The sequence below is a fragment of the Dermacentor albipictus genome, chromosome 1 (assembly GCF_038994185.2).
Source record: "Dermacentor albipictus isolate Rhodes 1998 colony chromosome 1, USDA_Dalb.pri_finalv2, whole genome shotgun sequence".
NCBI classification, from domain to species: domain Eukaryota; kingdom Metazoa; phylum Arthropoda; class Arachnida; order Ixodida; family Ixodidae; genus Dermacentor; species Dermacentor albipictus.
The window spans coordinates 33,557,921-33,571,630 of NC_091821.1; the positions used below are offsets into that span (position 1 = coordinate 33,557,921).

At 47.9% G+C, this 13,710-nt stretch overlaps 1 pseudogene; it reads left to right on the forward strand.

Annotated features, from left to right (window-relative positions):
• The first annotated feature begins 4,645 nt into the window (after positions 1 to 4,645).
• LOC135901090 (beta,beta-carotene 15,15'-dioxygenase pseudogene) lies at positions 4,646 to 6,422 on the forward strand (annotated as a pseudogene).
• Positions 6,423 to 13,710: the final 7,288 nt, after the last annotated feature.

Here is a 13,710-nt window from a genome sequence, read left to right on the forward strand (position 1 = left end):
CCACTGGCCTCCTTGAAGCCCATGGGTTCAGCGAGCGCAGTGGAAAAGTAAACATGCACGCAGTAGGGATTAGTAAGAGCCGATTGGAGGATTGATAGAAAAAAGTTACGGAAACGACAAAAAACGGAGACGTAGAAAAGCACACTTCGCGATACGGGATCAGAAAATTTGGTTGTTGGAGTTCATCGTGTTTTTTTTTTCCTTGTTTTCTTATTGTTTCACCTAGGTAGGACACTAGGCAGTATAATAGCAAGAGCTTGGTGGCACAACCGACCGCCCAGCTCCAAAGGGGACCCTCATAACATCCATCTATCCATGCAGTGTTACACACAGGCCACGCGCCCCATTTAAAACTTCCGTTCCCACCATCTCGGCAGCCCTCCTCCTCTATGAACTCTGAGCAGACGACATGTCAAGTTGCGTCTGGCACTCCCGCTCCTCTCCTGCTCGTCGGCCGCCCCGTCTCAAAACTCTATTCTCTGTACCTCCATGTAACCACACCCATTCCCGTGTACTCCATGCTTAACAAACCCAGTTCACCTACGTTAAAAAAAAGTCCAGTGTTCTATCATCCACTATACGAGGCATAACGAGGCATGGTGTCAGAAGTGAACTGGTTCTAACGTCAGCGCATCAGCAATGGAGGAGATTCCTGCACCTGCGAAATTCGACTTCAGACGAAACGCTGCGCAACAATGGCGAGCCTTCAAATAGAGCTTCACGCTGTACCTCAAAGCAACTAACACATGTAAAGTGCCATCTGACCGGCATGTAGTACTTTTTTTCACAGTCGGTGGTTCTTCACTGCTTGATATCTACAACGCTTTGGACTTCGGGGGACCGACTGAGGAAAGACCAAATCCACAATTTAACTATGCATATGTCATCAGCCACCTCGACGCGCATTTCTTACCGAAGCACAACGAGCCGTACTCGCGATACGTCTTCCGAACTCACATACAACAGGAGGAAAAGCAGTTCGATAGCTTCGTAACAGCTAATGATCCGCGACCAGATCGTCTGTGATATCTATGACGAAAAAGCCCGTGCAGACATTCTCAAGTTGGAAGATCCGACGCTAGGGAAGGTTGAAAAGGTGCGTCGAGCACATGAAGCAACGAAAATTCAAATGAAGGCATTTAAAGGGGGTACTCCATCAAACAGCGAGACCTTGCACGCAGTGAAGAAATTCGTCCATTGAACCAATGCCAACTCGAAAACCGCAAAAGGAAAACCACAAAAATCTAACGTACCAAAATGCAGGTATTGCGGTGATAGCCACGAGCGCAAAAGAGAAACCTGCCCAGCTTGGAAACAAACATGCAGCAAGTGCAAAAAACGAAATCACTTCGTGGCAGTTTGTAAAAGCAGCAAGATAATTGCTGGCCTGGCAGTAGATAGCGAGGATGAAAACATACTGGCACTTCAAAGACACAAACCAAGCTCAGTCCACACGTTTCTGAGTGTGAACGGAACACAATGAAGTTTCAAGTGGACAGCGGTTCAGCTGTTGACGCCACACCGGCTAGACACGTCAAGCAATAGAAAATACAACCATGCACAACAACACTGCGAACGTGGAATAGAGGCAAAGTTCACTGTTCAGGCAAGGCGCAACTACAAGTTACAACCACAAACGGCCAGAGACATTCTGTGGAATTCATAGTGGTTAAAGACGACTTCAGTCCTCTCATTTGAAGATCGACAGCTGAGAAAATGGGTCTGATAATCAAAGACTACAACCTTGTGGCTGGAGTCGAGGAAATTCCAGAAGAAAGTTTCACTCCTCACACAGTGGAAAAATACCCAGATGTTTTTGGAGACACTCTAGGAACACTCCCGGGAAATGTACAATTGGTGACTAAGCCAGATACGCTTCTGAAAGCGATAACAAGTTGCGGAGTGCCTGTCAACATTAAACCACAATTAGAACAAACATTGGCAAGCCTGGAAAAAAGAGGTTTCTATAAAAGCGTAGCAGAGCCAACGCAGTGGCTGAGCAGATTGGTTGTGGCAACCAAGAAGAATGCTGAAATGCGAATATGCATTCACCCACAAGCACTGAACGAGGTTCTCGAACGAGAACGTCGCACATTGCCGATACTCGATGATCTGCTACCTGATCTTGCCAAAGCAAAAATCTTCTCAAAACTAGACTTACGAGAAGGCTACTGGCAATGTTCTCTCGATAATGAGGGAAGCTTTATGACCACATTTCAAACACCATACGGTCATTATCGATGGCTCCACCTGCCGCTTGGACTTGCGGTAAGCAGCAAAATATTCCAGAAAAGACTTCAAGTGGCACTTGAAGGACTTAGCGGAGTTCTCTGCATTGGAGACGACATTCTTGTCTATGGAGTGGGCGAAAATGAAAAAGTTGCTGTCAATGCTCTTTGAAAAGAAATTAGAGAGTTTACTCCAGAGATGCCGACAAATTGGAATTCATCTCAACAAAGAAAAAACTCAACTCAGAGCTTCATCAACTGTCTTCCTAGAACACGTGCTGACAAAAGAAGGACTAAAAGTTGATCCAAATAAAGTCAGGATAATTGAACGAATGCCAAAGCCAGTCGACGTCCGAGGAATACAACGCTTCTGCGGAATGATCAACTATCTCTCCAGATTCATGCCGAAAATTTCGTGTGTATTAGAGCCATTGAGAAAACTCACTGTCAAGGATACACCATGCCACTGGGGAAAACCGCAAGAAGAAGCATTTCAGCAGGCAAAGGACGCTGTGACAAGAGCTGCAATTCTGGCCTGCTGCGACTCACGAAAGCAGTTAGAAATTCAATGTGATGCAAGCGATCTTGGACTCGGAGTAGCTCTTCAAGACCGACAGCAATCTCGTTCGCCAGCACAAATTGAAAAGGAAATGTTGGCTATCGTCTTCGTATTAAACAAGTTCCACCAGTACACATTCGGAAGAGAACCAAAGAACATAAGCGATCACAAGCCACTGCAAGCGATCACGAAGAAACGATTGGATCAAGGTCCAAGGCGACAACAAGGCGTGATTCTGCAGACGCAAAGGTACAGCATTGTCATCGAGCACAGACCAGGCAAAGAATTGCTTTTGGCTGATACAATATCAATTGCATTCCTTCTCAACGAACGCAATGAACAAGAACCTGAAAACGTCAATGTCTCGCACTACCTTCCTGTGAGAAAAGAAACCCTGGAAAAGATTCGGTCTGCTACTGAGAGAGATGAATCGCTGCAAAGGTTGAAAGCTATCATCTTGTCAGGTTGGCCACGAGATAAGCGTGAACTAACCCAAGACACGCGCATGTATACTTCACATACAGAGATGAGCTTACAGTTGAAGACAACCTCATTTTCAAGAGATTATGCCTAATCGTCCCAATATCTCTGAGAAGTGAGATCAAAGCAACGCTTCACTCATCACATCCTGGGATTGAGAGCCAAGACGCGCTCGCGAATGTATCTTTTGGCCAGGAATGAATGCAGAATTAAAATACCTCATCGCAGGGTCTTCTAGGCGGAGGCCGGAAATCTTCGTTTTAATAGCGAATGTTTAAAAATACGTTTCTGCGGTTTTGTTCTGTAGGGAAATTTTTTTCATTGATTTAATACGAGCCGAAATCATTGCATCAATGCGCTTTGATTACGAAGGTTGAGCAAACAATCTTGATTGTGGTCATGAAGTAGTAATGCAAGAAATATTCTGCAGGCAATAATGTTTAGCACCTCAGCATATTTCATCCCATTCCACCTTAATCCTCCCTAATCCTGCTTAATGCACCTTCGTCGACCTTCATTCTCCTTAAAACACCTAATTCCTCCTTAATAACCTTAATGTATAATAATACAATCACTAATCAATGATTAATTAACTTTGCTAATCAGTAATCATCTCTTATACACGTCTGGACATGCTTTGGTGCGTTACCGGCATTCCTTAGGTCACGTGAATATTTTGAATATCTCACAACGCTACCTTGAATAAGATATTTAGGGCTTTGGTTTAATAAGCCACACACAGAGGGATGGGCCACAAGCCATACTAGTTTAGACGCACGAAGTAAAGCATCTCATCATGTGGCAGAAAAATTGTCTGCAGTATCGAATTAGCCTTAAAGCTCCTTTTACATCAGTATGCCCCGCTCATACGGCGTTAGGAAAAAACCAACCTCCAGAGAAACCTTGCCTTGAGTCTATCGATGCGGTTATCAACATTTCCCAAAATTTTCAGCGCCACTGGGCCGTGCTACTGACCAAAAATAACGCGCCTCCAGAGAATGCAGCGGCTCGTCCGCGGGAGCCAAGCAGAAAAGGCGAGGAGACTAGAGAAGGAAAGCGCCGCGAGGAGGAGAGTGTCGCTACTTTCAAATTATCACGGGGCTTTATCTCCAGACCGGTTCTAGCGCAGAGTCGATAACAGAGAGAGGAGGAGTTTCTATTTCAGTCGCGGCCGTTGTCCGCTGTCGCTCAGCTGACACAGAACAGCCTGGTTAGCGGATCCACTAGAGAAGGGAAGACATTGAGCTCTTGACAACCCTCTCGCCCGCATAATCTGATTGGCGCGCCCTTAGAGGACCTAACGCGATTCTCTCTATATAGCTTTGGTGCGAAGACCGGTGAGTGTTCCTCTACGACTAGGAGCGGGCGACAGCAAGCGATGACCGCAAGAGAAGAAGCAACGGCTCCAGGCATCGATGCGAGAAAGTTTTACAGGCGCTCGTGCGTACCCGAAGTTTCGCAGCCGGTCACGGGCCTGCTACGTGGAGAGCTGCCAACTTGGCTTCGAGGTAGGCTTTTACGGAACGGTCCGGGATTGTCTTCGATCGGCCCAGACCACTACAACCATGTATTCGACGGTCCCGCTCTGTTGAGGCAGTTCACCATAGAGAATGGCCGAGTGGTTTACCAGAACCGCTTCCTGCGGAGCGAAGCATACGTACGCAACCGGAGGGCCAACAGAATCGTCGTCTCCGAGTTTGGAACCGCGGCGCACCCTGACCCTTGTGCCACCGTATTCGAACGGGTGGCGTCGTATTTCTCCATGGACACCACGGACAACGCTCTGGTGAACGTGATGCCCGTGGGCGACGAGGTGTACGCCATGACGGAGGCACCTCACATGACTCGAGTAGACCCTGCGTCGTTGGAGACTATGGAGAAGAAAACCTTGAGTAAAATGGTGGCTGTGCACATTGCCACCGCCCATCCACATTTGGACCCCGACGACGGCGCTACATACAATATCGGTACACACGTAGGTGCGCGTCATTCCTTCGTACTTGTGCACTTTGCTCCCGGCGGATCCGAAAGCTCGGTGGACCGTGTCAGAGCCGTGGGCAGGATATCGTTGAAATCTCGCATATCCCTGCCGTACATTCACAGTTTTGGAATGACCGAAAATTGGGTGGTCGTGCTGGAGCAGCCTCTTTCCATGCACCTGCCTTCCATGTTAGCGACGAAGTACCTGGGCTACAAGGCGTACGTGAACTCCCTGAATTTCGATGCCGAGAAGAACGTCCGCTTTCACGTAATGAACAAGAAAACGGGGGAGCTTCACCCCGCCGTGTTTGAGTCCGCCGCATTTTGCACTTTCCACCACATCAACGCCTTCGAGCAGGGCGACGAGCTTGTGGTCGACCTAATATGCTTCGACGACGAAAGCGTCATCAGGTCCTTCGACTACACGGTGGAAAAGCCCGTCGTGTTCAAAATGGGACAAATGCGTCGTTTTTCGTTGCCTCTGAAGCGAGGGCCGGGCGAGCGTGTCATCATCGAGTCCCGGGAACTAGCCACAGGCAAGCTGCGCGGGGAACTTCCTAGAATCAACCAAGGCCGCAATGGGAAACCATACAAGTATAGCTACAACCTCAGCAACATCGAAGGCGAAGAACACATGGCATTCGTCTCCAAGCTTGACGTCACTACGGGCGATTGGCTGCGCTGGGAAAGGCAAAGATGGCTCCCCTCAGAACCTGTCTTTGTAGCGCGTCCAGGCTCTGTTGAGGAAGACGATGGTGTCGTCCTGAGCTCCCTTTTGCACGAGGAGAACGAGAAGCTCGCTCTGGTGGTATTGGACGCGAAAACATTCGAACAACTGGCCTTTGCCGAGTTTGACTGCCCGTCCTCAATTCCGGCGGATTTTCACGGATGGTTTCTGGAGAAGCAGGCTTAAAAAGCAATTTGAACTGCTATACAGGGTGATACCATGAGAAGCCAACAAACACTGATACCAAGGACAACATCGTGAGAATTACTGGTGCTTAATAAATGAAATAAAGAAACGATGAGTTATTGGAAATTAAAGTGGAAGAAGAAACAACTTGCGATGGTGGGGACGATCCCACAACCTTCGCATTTCGCGTGCGATGCTCTACCAATTGAACTACTGCGGCGCCGTTTCCCCATCCACTTGGGTATTTATGTTTCCTATCAGAACCCTGGGAGTGTTAGCTAGCGCCACCACTCACAGACCTTGGCAGTGGAGGTGGAACGTCCTTTCTGCCGCATGCGTCACGAGAACGTGATCTTTTTGGGTGAAGGCAACTGGTCAATAAACCCACACATGCTACCTGAAGGCATCAATGATGCCGGATTCGAGACCCTCGTTTTCTAATAAACGAGAAGAAAGGGGGTTAACCGAGGGGCTCGATTTTTATTTGTCATATCATGAGAGACAACAAACACTAACACCAAGGACAACATAGGGGAAATTACTTGTGCTTAATAAATGAAATAAAGAAACGATAAAAAATGGAAATGAAATTGGATGAAAAAACAACTTGCCGCAGTTGGCGGACGATCCCACAACCTTCGCATTTCGCGTGCGATGCTCTACCAATTCAGCTACCGCGGCGCAGTTTCTTTATTTCATTTATTAAGCAGAACTAATTTCCCCTATGTTGTCCTTGGTGTCAATGTCTGTTGGCTTCTCATGATATGACTAATAAAAATCGGGCCTCTCGGTTAACCCCCTTTCTTCCGTTTATACAGGGTGATAAATTTTATGTTTTACAGAATTTTTAAAAATAGCCTTTTGTAGATAGCATAGATATGGTCCTTGAGCTGAATTATTGAGACAGGTGGACATTACTTGCACGATCATTCGAAACACCTATTGAACTAATTCACGAAAATCACTAATTAATTTCTGAATTAATTGCTTTACGGCACATATTGCAATTTACGATTTGTAGCAGATAAGCTTGCAATTTCCAAAAGTGACGCCAGTTTGGAGATATGCGCTATCAATCAAACTCGCCATAAAAAAGCACTGCCGTTCCACTTACTTTTTTAACAAAAAGCTATTTTGTATACGGAAGCACAAAAGTAACTGGAGCGCCCATCTATCTCGTACCACGCTTTGGGAAATATTATATCGAAACTGGTCTCATCTTGGAAGTTTATTTCAAGTGGATAGGCCCTGCAAGCTCAACGGCTACAATTCGTAAGTTGCAATATGGGTCCTAAAGTAAATAATTAAGAAAGTATTTATTAATTTTGGTAATTAGTTCAATGTGTGTTTCGATTTCTCATGCTAGTAATGTCCGCCTCTTCGAATATTCCAGCTCATCGACCAGATTTATACTAGACGTAGTAGTTCTGCGGAAACCCGCAAGGTGGTGAGAAGTAATGAATGAAGGGAAAATGAGACATCCAGCCGTTCGTAGCAATTGCTACAAAGGAAACCCATACGGGTTCCTCGAAAGAAAAGCCTCATGGTTGAAGAAAAATTCGTCCTGGTCCGGGACTCGAACCCGGGACCACCGCCTTTCCGGGGCAGCCGCTCTACCATCTGAGCTAGCCAGGCGGCTAGCAGATGGCAGGGCGAAGTCGAATTTGTCGACAACACGAAGCAAAGGCAAGTGTTAGACGTAGTAGTTCTGCGGAAACCCGCAAGGTGGAGAGAAGTAATGAATGAAGGGAAAATGAGACATCCACCCGTTCGTAGCAATTGCTACAAAGGAAACCCATACACGGGTTCCTCGAAAGAAAAGCCTCATGGTTGAAGAAAAATTCGTCCTGGTCCGGGACTCGAACCCGGGACCACCGCCTTTCCGGGGCAGCCGCTCTACCATCTGAGCTAGCCAGGCGGCTAGCAGATGGCAGGGCGAAGTCGAATTTGTCGACAACACGAAGCAAAGGCAAGTGTTAGACGTAGTAGTTCTGCGGAAACCCGCAAGGTGGAGAGAAGTAATGAATGAAGGGAAAATGAGACATCCACCCGTTCGTAGCAATTGCTACAAAGGAAACCCATACGGGTTCCTCGAAAGAAAAGCCTCATGTGTAGTAGTTCTGCGGGTTTCCGCAGAACTACTACGTCTAACACTTGCCTTTGCTTCGTGTTGTCGACAAATTCGACTTCGCCCTGCCATCTGCTAGCCGCCTGGCTAGCTCAGATGGTAGAGCGGCTGCCCCGGAAAGGCGGTGGTCCCGGGTTCGAGTCCCGGACCAGGACGAATTTTTCTTCAACCTTGAGGCTTTTCTTTCGAGGAACCCGCATGGGTTTCCTTTGTAGCAATTGCTACGAACGGGTGGATGTCTCATTTTCCCTTCATTCATTACTTCTCTCCACCTTGCGGGTTTCCGCAGAACTACTACGTCTCACTTGCCTTTGCTTCGTGTTGTCGCCAAATTCGACTTCGCCCTGCCATCTGCTAGCCGCCTGGCTAGCTCAGATGGTAGAGCGGCTGCCCCGGAAAGGCGGTGGTCCCGGGTTCGAGTCCCGGACCAGGACGAATTTTTCTTCAACCTTGAGGCTTTTCTTTCGAGGAACCCGTATGGGTTTCCTTTGTAGCAATTGCTACGAACGGGTGGATGTCTCATTTTCCCTTCATTCATTACTTCTCTCCACCTTGCGGGTTTCCGCAGAACTACTACGTCTAACACTTGCCTTTGCTTCGTGTTGTCGACAAATTCGACTTCGCCCTGCCATCTGCTAGCCGCCTGGCTAGCTCAGATGGTAGAGCGGCTGCCCCGGAAAGGCGGTGGTCCCGCGTTCGAGTCCCCGACCAGGACGAATTTTTCTTCAACCATGAGGCTTTTCTTTCGAGGAACCCGTATGGGTTTCCTTTGTAGCAATTGCTACGAACGGGTGGATGTCTCATTTTCCCTTCATTCATTACTTCTCTCCACCTTGCGGGTTTCCGCAGAACTACTACGTCTAACACTTGCCTTTGCTTCGTGTTGTCGACAAATTCGACTTCGCCCTGCCATCTGCTAGCCGCCTGGCTAGCTCAGATGGTAGAGCGGCTGCCCCGGAAAGGCGGTGGTCCCGGGTTCGAGTCCCGGACCAGGACGAATTTTTCTTCAACCATGAGGCTTTTCTTTCGAGGAACCCGTATGGGTTTCCTTTGTAGCAATTGCTACGAACGGCTGGATGTCTCATTTTCCCTTCATTCAGATTTATACTATGTGCAACAGGTGATTAATAAAAATTCCGTAAAATTTAAAAATGATCACAATGTATATTCTTCAAACATATTTTAGGCTTATTTTAGCACTCTACAAGACTACCCAATGAAATAAAGTCTTTCTGCAACGTGTTTACGAACAGCGAACTTGCGAATACGCTGCTCACAGGTTCGACAGGCTGCTATGAAAGCCACATTAAAGGTATTGAATACCATCAGAACGGCCATTTTTAACTGACATGTCGAGAAAGCGCACGAACAATGTACTGTGTGTGCATTAGTAAGAGGAAGGCGACGCTGTTCGATCTGTTGTCACCTCAGCTCTGTACTTTTTGCATAGGTTTTGCTATTCATTAACTGAGTTATTTATATCCTTGGAAGACGGCCGCATCTTTAAGGCGGTACTGTCCGTATGGGAAGGGTACGGCTGCTCCGGCGCCGGCATCTTTAAAGGGACAGCGCCATCCGAAGGAAGCCAGCGTGCATGGCGGAGGTGGCCATGGCCTCGCAAGGTGTGGAGCTTCCAGACATCAGGGACGATGAGCAGTCCAGCGCGTCATCATCGATCAGTGGGGACGACACAACTATCGTCGACCCTGACGAGGAAGTGGTTGATATGGCGGAAGTGGACAGCGACGGCTTCAAGGTGGTGAGTCCTAGGAAGCAAAAAACGGTCGGAATCCCAGTGGTAGTTTTGCCAAAAGAGAAAGGTGTTGATTTAAGAGAGCGGAACCCTATCAGGCTCTTCGAAGACATTAAAGTACTTCTGGGATCTGCCCCGATTCGCAGCCGCTTCACAACGCAAGGCGCTCTTTATTTAGATATCGCAACGGAAGGGCAAGTTGACATTCTTCTCCGGTGCTCTCAGATTGGTGACATAAGTGTTAAAGCCCGGCTGCCCCACTCCTACATGACTAACACATGTGTTATTAGGGGAGTACCAGTGTGGTATTCGGAAAGCGACCTTCTTGACAACTTGAAACCGCAAGGTGTTCTGCACGTGAAACGTCTCATGCGCCGGGTGGAGACTCAAGAAAAAGAATGGGCAGCGAAACCTACTAACTCTGTTGTTATAACGTTTGCTCCTAACACCGAGCGCCCCGAAAAAATTGACCTCGGTTTTACCAAGCATGCAGTCAAAGAATGCAGCTAAAGTTTGCATCAAAGATCAACGTTGTAAACAATGCGGTGGCGCCCACGATTACATAGCCTGCAAGGCAGATTTTGCTTGCGCTAATTGTGGTGGTGACCATCCAGCGAGTTTCGGTGGCTGCCCCTTCCGTGTAAGCGCCTTACACCGCGGAGTGTCCTTCATTAGTGGTCCCAAACCACAACCTACTGAGAAGCGGATACCTGAAAGTGACGAGTTCCCGGCGTTAGATTCGGAAGTTGAGTACCCTGCGTTAGAGTCGGAAGTTCGTAGCGTGGTGACAAGCAACGTCAGTGAGCGACCTGAGCCTAGCAAGACGACAAAGTTCTCTGTGGGTGAGTTGGTTGTTCGATCTGCTGCAGCAAAAAGTGTCCAAGTTTCTCAGCGACCAGACCACAGCCAGACTCGACAACATGGAGGACATTCCCTCGCCTCAAAAGAGATGAAGAAACCAGCTGCAGTGGCCAAGAGTGGGTCCCAGTCCGCAACCTTTGTTGAAGTTGTGAGGCAGTGCGTAGAGCAAAATAAAGAGCTCAAAAATCAGGACCTGTCCGACCTTCTGCGAGTTTTGTTTGAAGTCCTGCGTTCATATGTTAAAGCGATGCAGACTGGCACCCTGAAGAACTTTTTACAGCTCGTTCTTTCCTTTGAGCCCATGATTACCACCTTCGAAGCGACCTTTACCTTATAATATGGCTAGTCTTCTTCAACCTCGTGCAACAAAAAATCACCAAAAAGTGCCGTTTATTTTGCAATGGAACTGCGCTGGGATTATAAGTCGATTAGCAGAACTTAAATTATTTCTGAAAGATACGTGTGTTCCAGTATTAGCCCTCTCGGAGGCTGGCCTACCAAGCGGGAGATCTGGATATGTCGCCCATAAGAATTGCAGCATAATGTCATTTCCCGCGGGAAGTGCCGCCCTCTACATAAGAAGAGAGATTCCTCATATGGCTTTGAACGTCACCGATCTTTGCCCCGATAGTATTGAGGTAGCGGCTGTGAGGATACGGCTTGGCTTCCGAACTCTTTCTGTTGCATCCGTATACGTGTCTCCGTGGAAGAAGGTTGCAATGGACTTGTTTCTCCAGCAGCTTTGTGACCGCTGCCCAGCGCCCCGAATTATCTGCGGGGACTTCAACGCCCATCAGTCTGTCTGGGGTGACAGGAACACATATTCCCGCGGACGCAAACTTGTAGACGTTATCGACAGTTTGGACCTGTGCGGGGCCAATGACGGAAGTCCCACTTTCTTCCGGCCTCCAGCCTCAGCCACATCCATAGACCTAACCTTGCATTCATCTGACGTCCGCGTGAAGTGGTCAACTGCACCTGACCGCATGGGAAGTCATCACTATCTAATTTTCGTGTTTACTGCCGACTTCCATATGCGCGACTCTAAAATTAGCCATGTTGTTAATTGGGACAAATACAGGGAGCAACTTGCATGTGTTTCTGGTGATGTGATAGACAAAATGATTTCTGGTAAGATGGCTGCTACCATAGCGTTCAAGTTGCCTAATCATTTTCCGACTCCGGATTTAAAACTCAGGAACCTTTGCGCAGCGCTTAGAAGGGCGGAGCGACAACTGATGCGGAAGAAGGACGACAGATCCTTGAAGACGACCTTCAATAGGCTTAACTCTGCCATTCGACGCCATACGAACAAGCTCTGTAGGTCGCAGTGGGCATCCTTCTGCGCTAGCTTGACGGTTTTCTCACCGATGACGATAATTTGGCGAGTCATTGGCAGTCTTGCTGGAGATTCTCGTCCTAGTAAACCTTTCGAAGCGCTTGCACTGCGCAAGCAGAAACCTCTCGTGTGCTTGGCAGAGGAATTTGCAGATGCATTTGTAGTTGTAAGTTCAGGAATTCATCCCTGCGCTCTGCCTGCAACATCTACGTCTGTGATGGATGCCCCGTTTACACTTCGAGAGCTACAGAGAGCATTCAGCAGCCTGCGGCTTCGATGTGCACCAGGTCCTGACGGCATCACCAACCAGATGATGCAGAACCTACCTCTGGAACACCGGAAGATGCTCCTAAGCTATCTCAATCGAGTGTGGGAGACTGTCGACGTTCCTCCTTCATGGAAGGTGGCTTGCGTTGTCCCAGTGCTGAAGCCCGGCAAAGAAATGACAGACTTGGCCTCGTATTGTCCTGTATCACTGACATCGTGCGTGGCTAAGCTCATGGAGAAGCTGGCAAGTAAGCGTTTATCTTGGTGGCTCGAAGATAGGGCTCTGCCAACATGCATGACTGGATTCCGAACAGGTTTAAGCGCGCAAGATAGCGTCTTGGACTTGATAAGCCATATTGAACATCATAGAGCTTTCGGCCTTTCAACACTAGTTATTTTCCTAGACGTATCAAAGGCTTATGATAGTGTCCTTCAGAGCTCAATACTAAATAGTTTGCAGGCCATGGGCGTACAGGGCGATCTTCTGCGATTCATTCACTCATTTATGAGTGATCGTAAAATTCAAGTGCGGTTAGGAAGTACCACAAGCACCGAAAGGGCGGTATCGCGAGGTGTACCTCAGGGAAGTGTTCTTTCCCCAGCGCTTTTTAACGTTGCAATGGCTGGTATTCCCGCTGAAGTGCAAAAACATTGCAGGCATGTCCATATGTCGATATACGCGGACGACATTTGTTTTTGGTTAACCGGATATCAACACAAGCGTTTAGCTCTGATAACTCGACAGGCATTACTTTCAGTTCAAAATTACCTTCAAGGTGTTGGGTTGACTCTCTCGGTGGAAAAATCTGGCTTCATCATGTTTCCAGGTAGAGGAAGAAGGTATGCGCGGCTGAAGATAGACCTTACTCAATCTTGTCTTCGGCAATTGAAACACAAGCGTTTTTTGGGCGTCATTATTGACTACCGCCTACAGTGGCGACGAGCAGTGGACTCGGTTGTGACATCGATATTTTCGCGTCTCAATGTGATCCGTAGAGTTGCAAGTGAGCAGTGGGGAAATCACCCTTCTTCAATGATTAGGTTGCACGTTGCACTAGTGACGAGTCGAATAATGTATTAGCTCCCTTTAATTTCCCCATCGATATCACAGCTGGAACGACTTGAGGTTCTGCACAGAAACGGCATCAGAAGGGCTCTTGGCGTTCCGCAGACTGCTCCTAACAATGCAGTACTTTATGAGT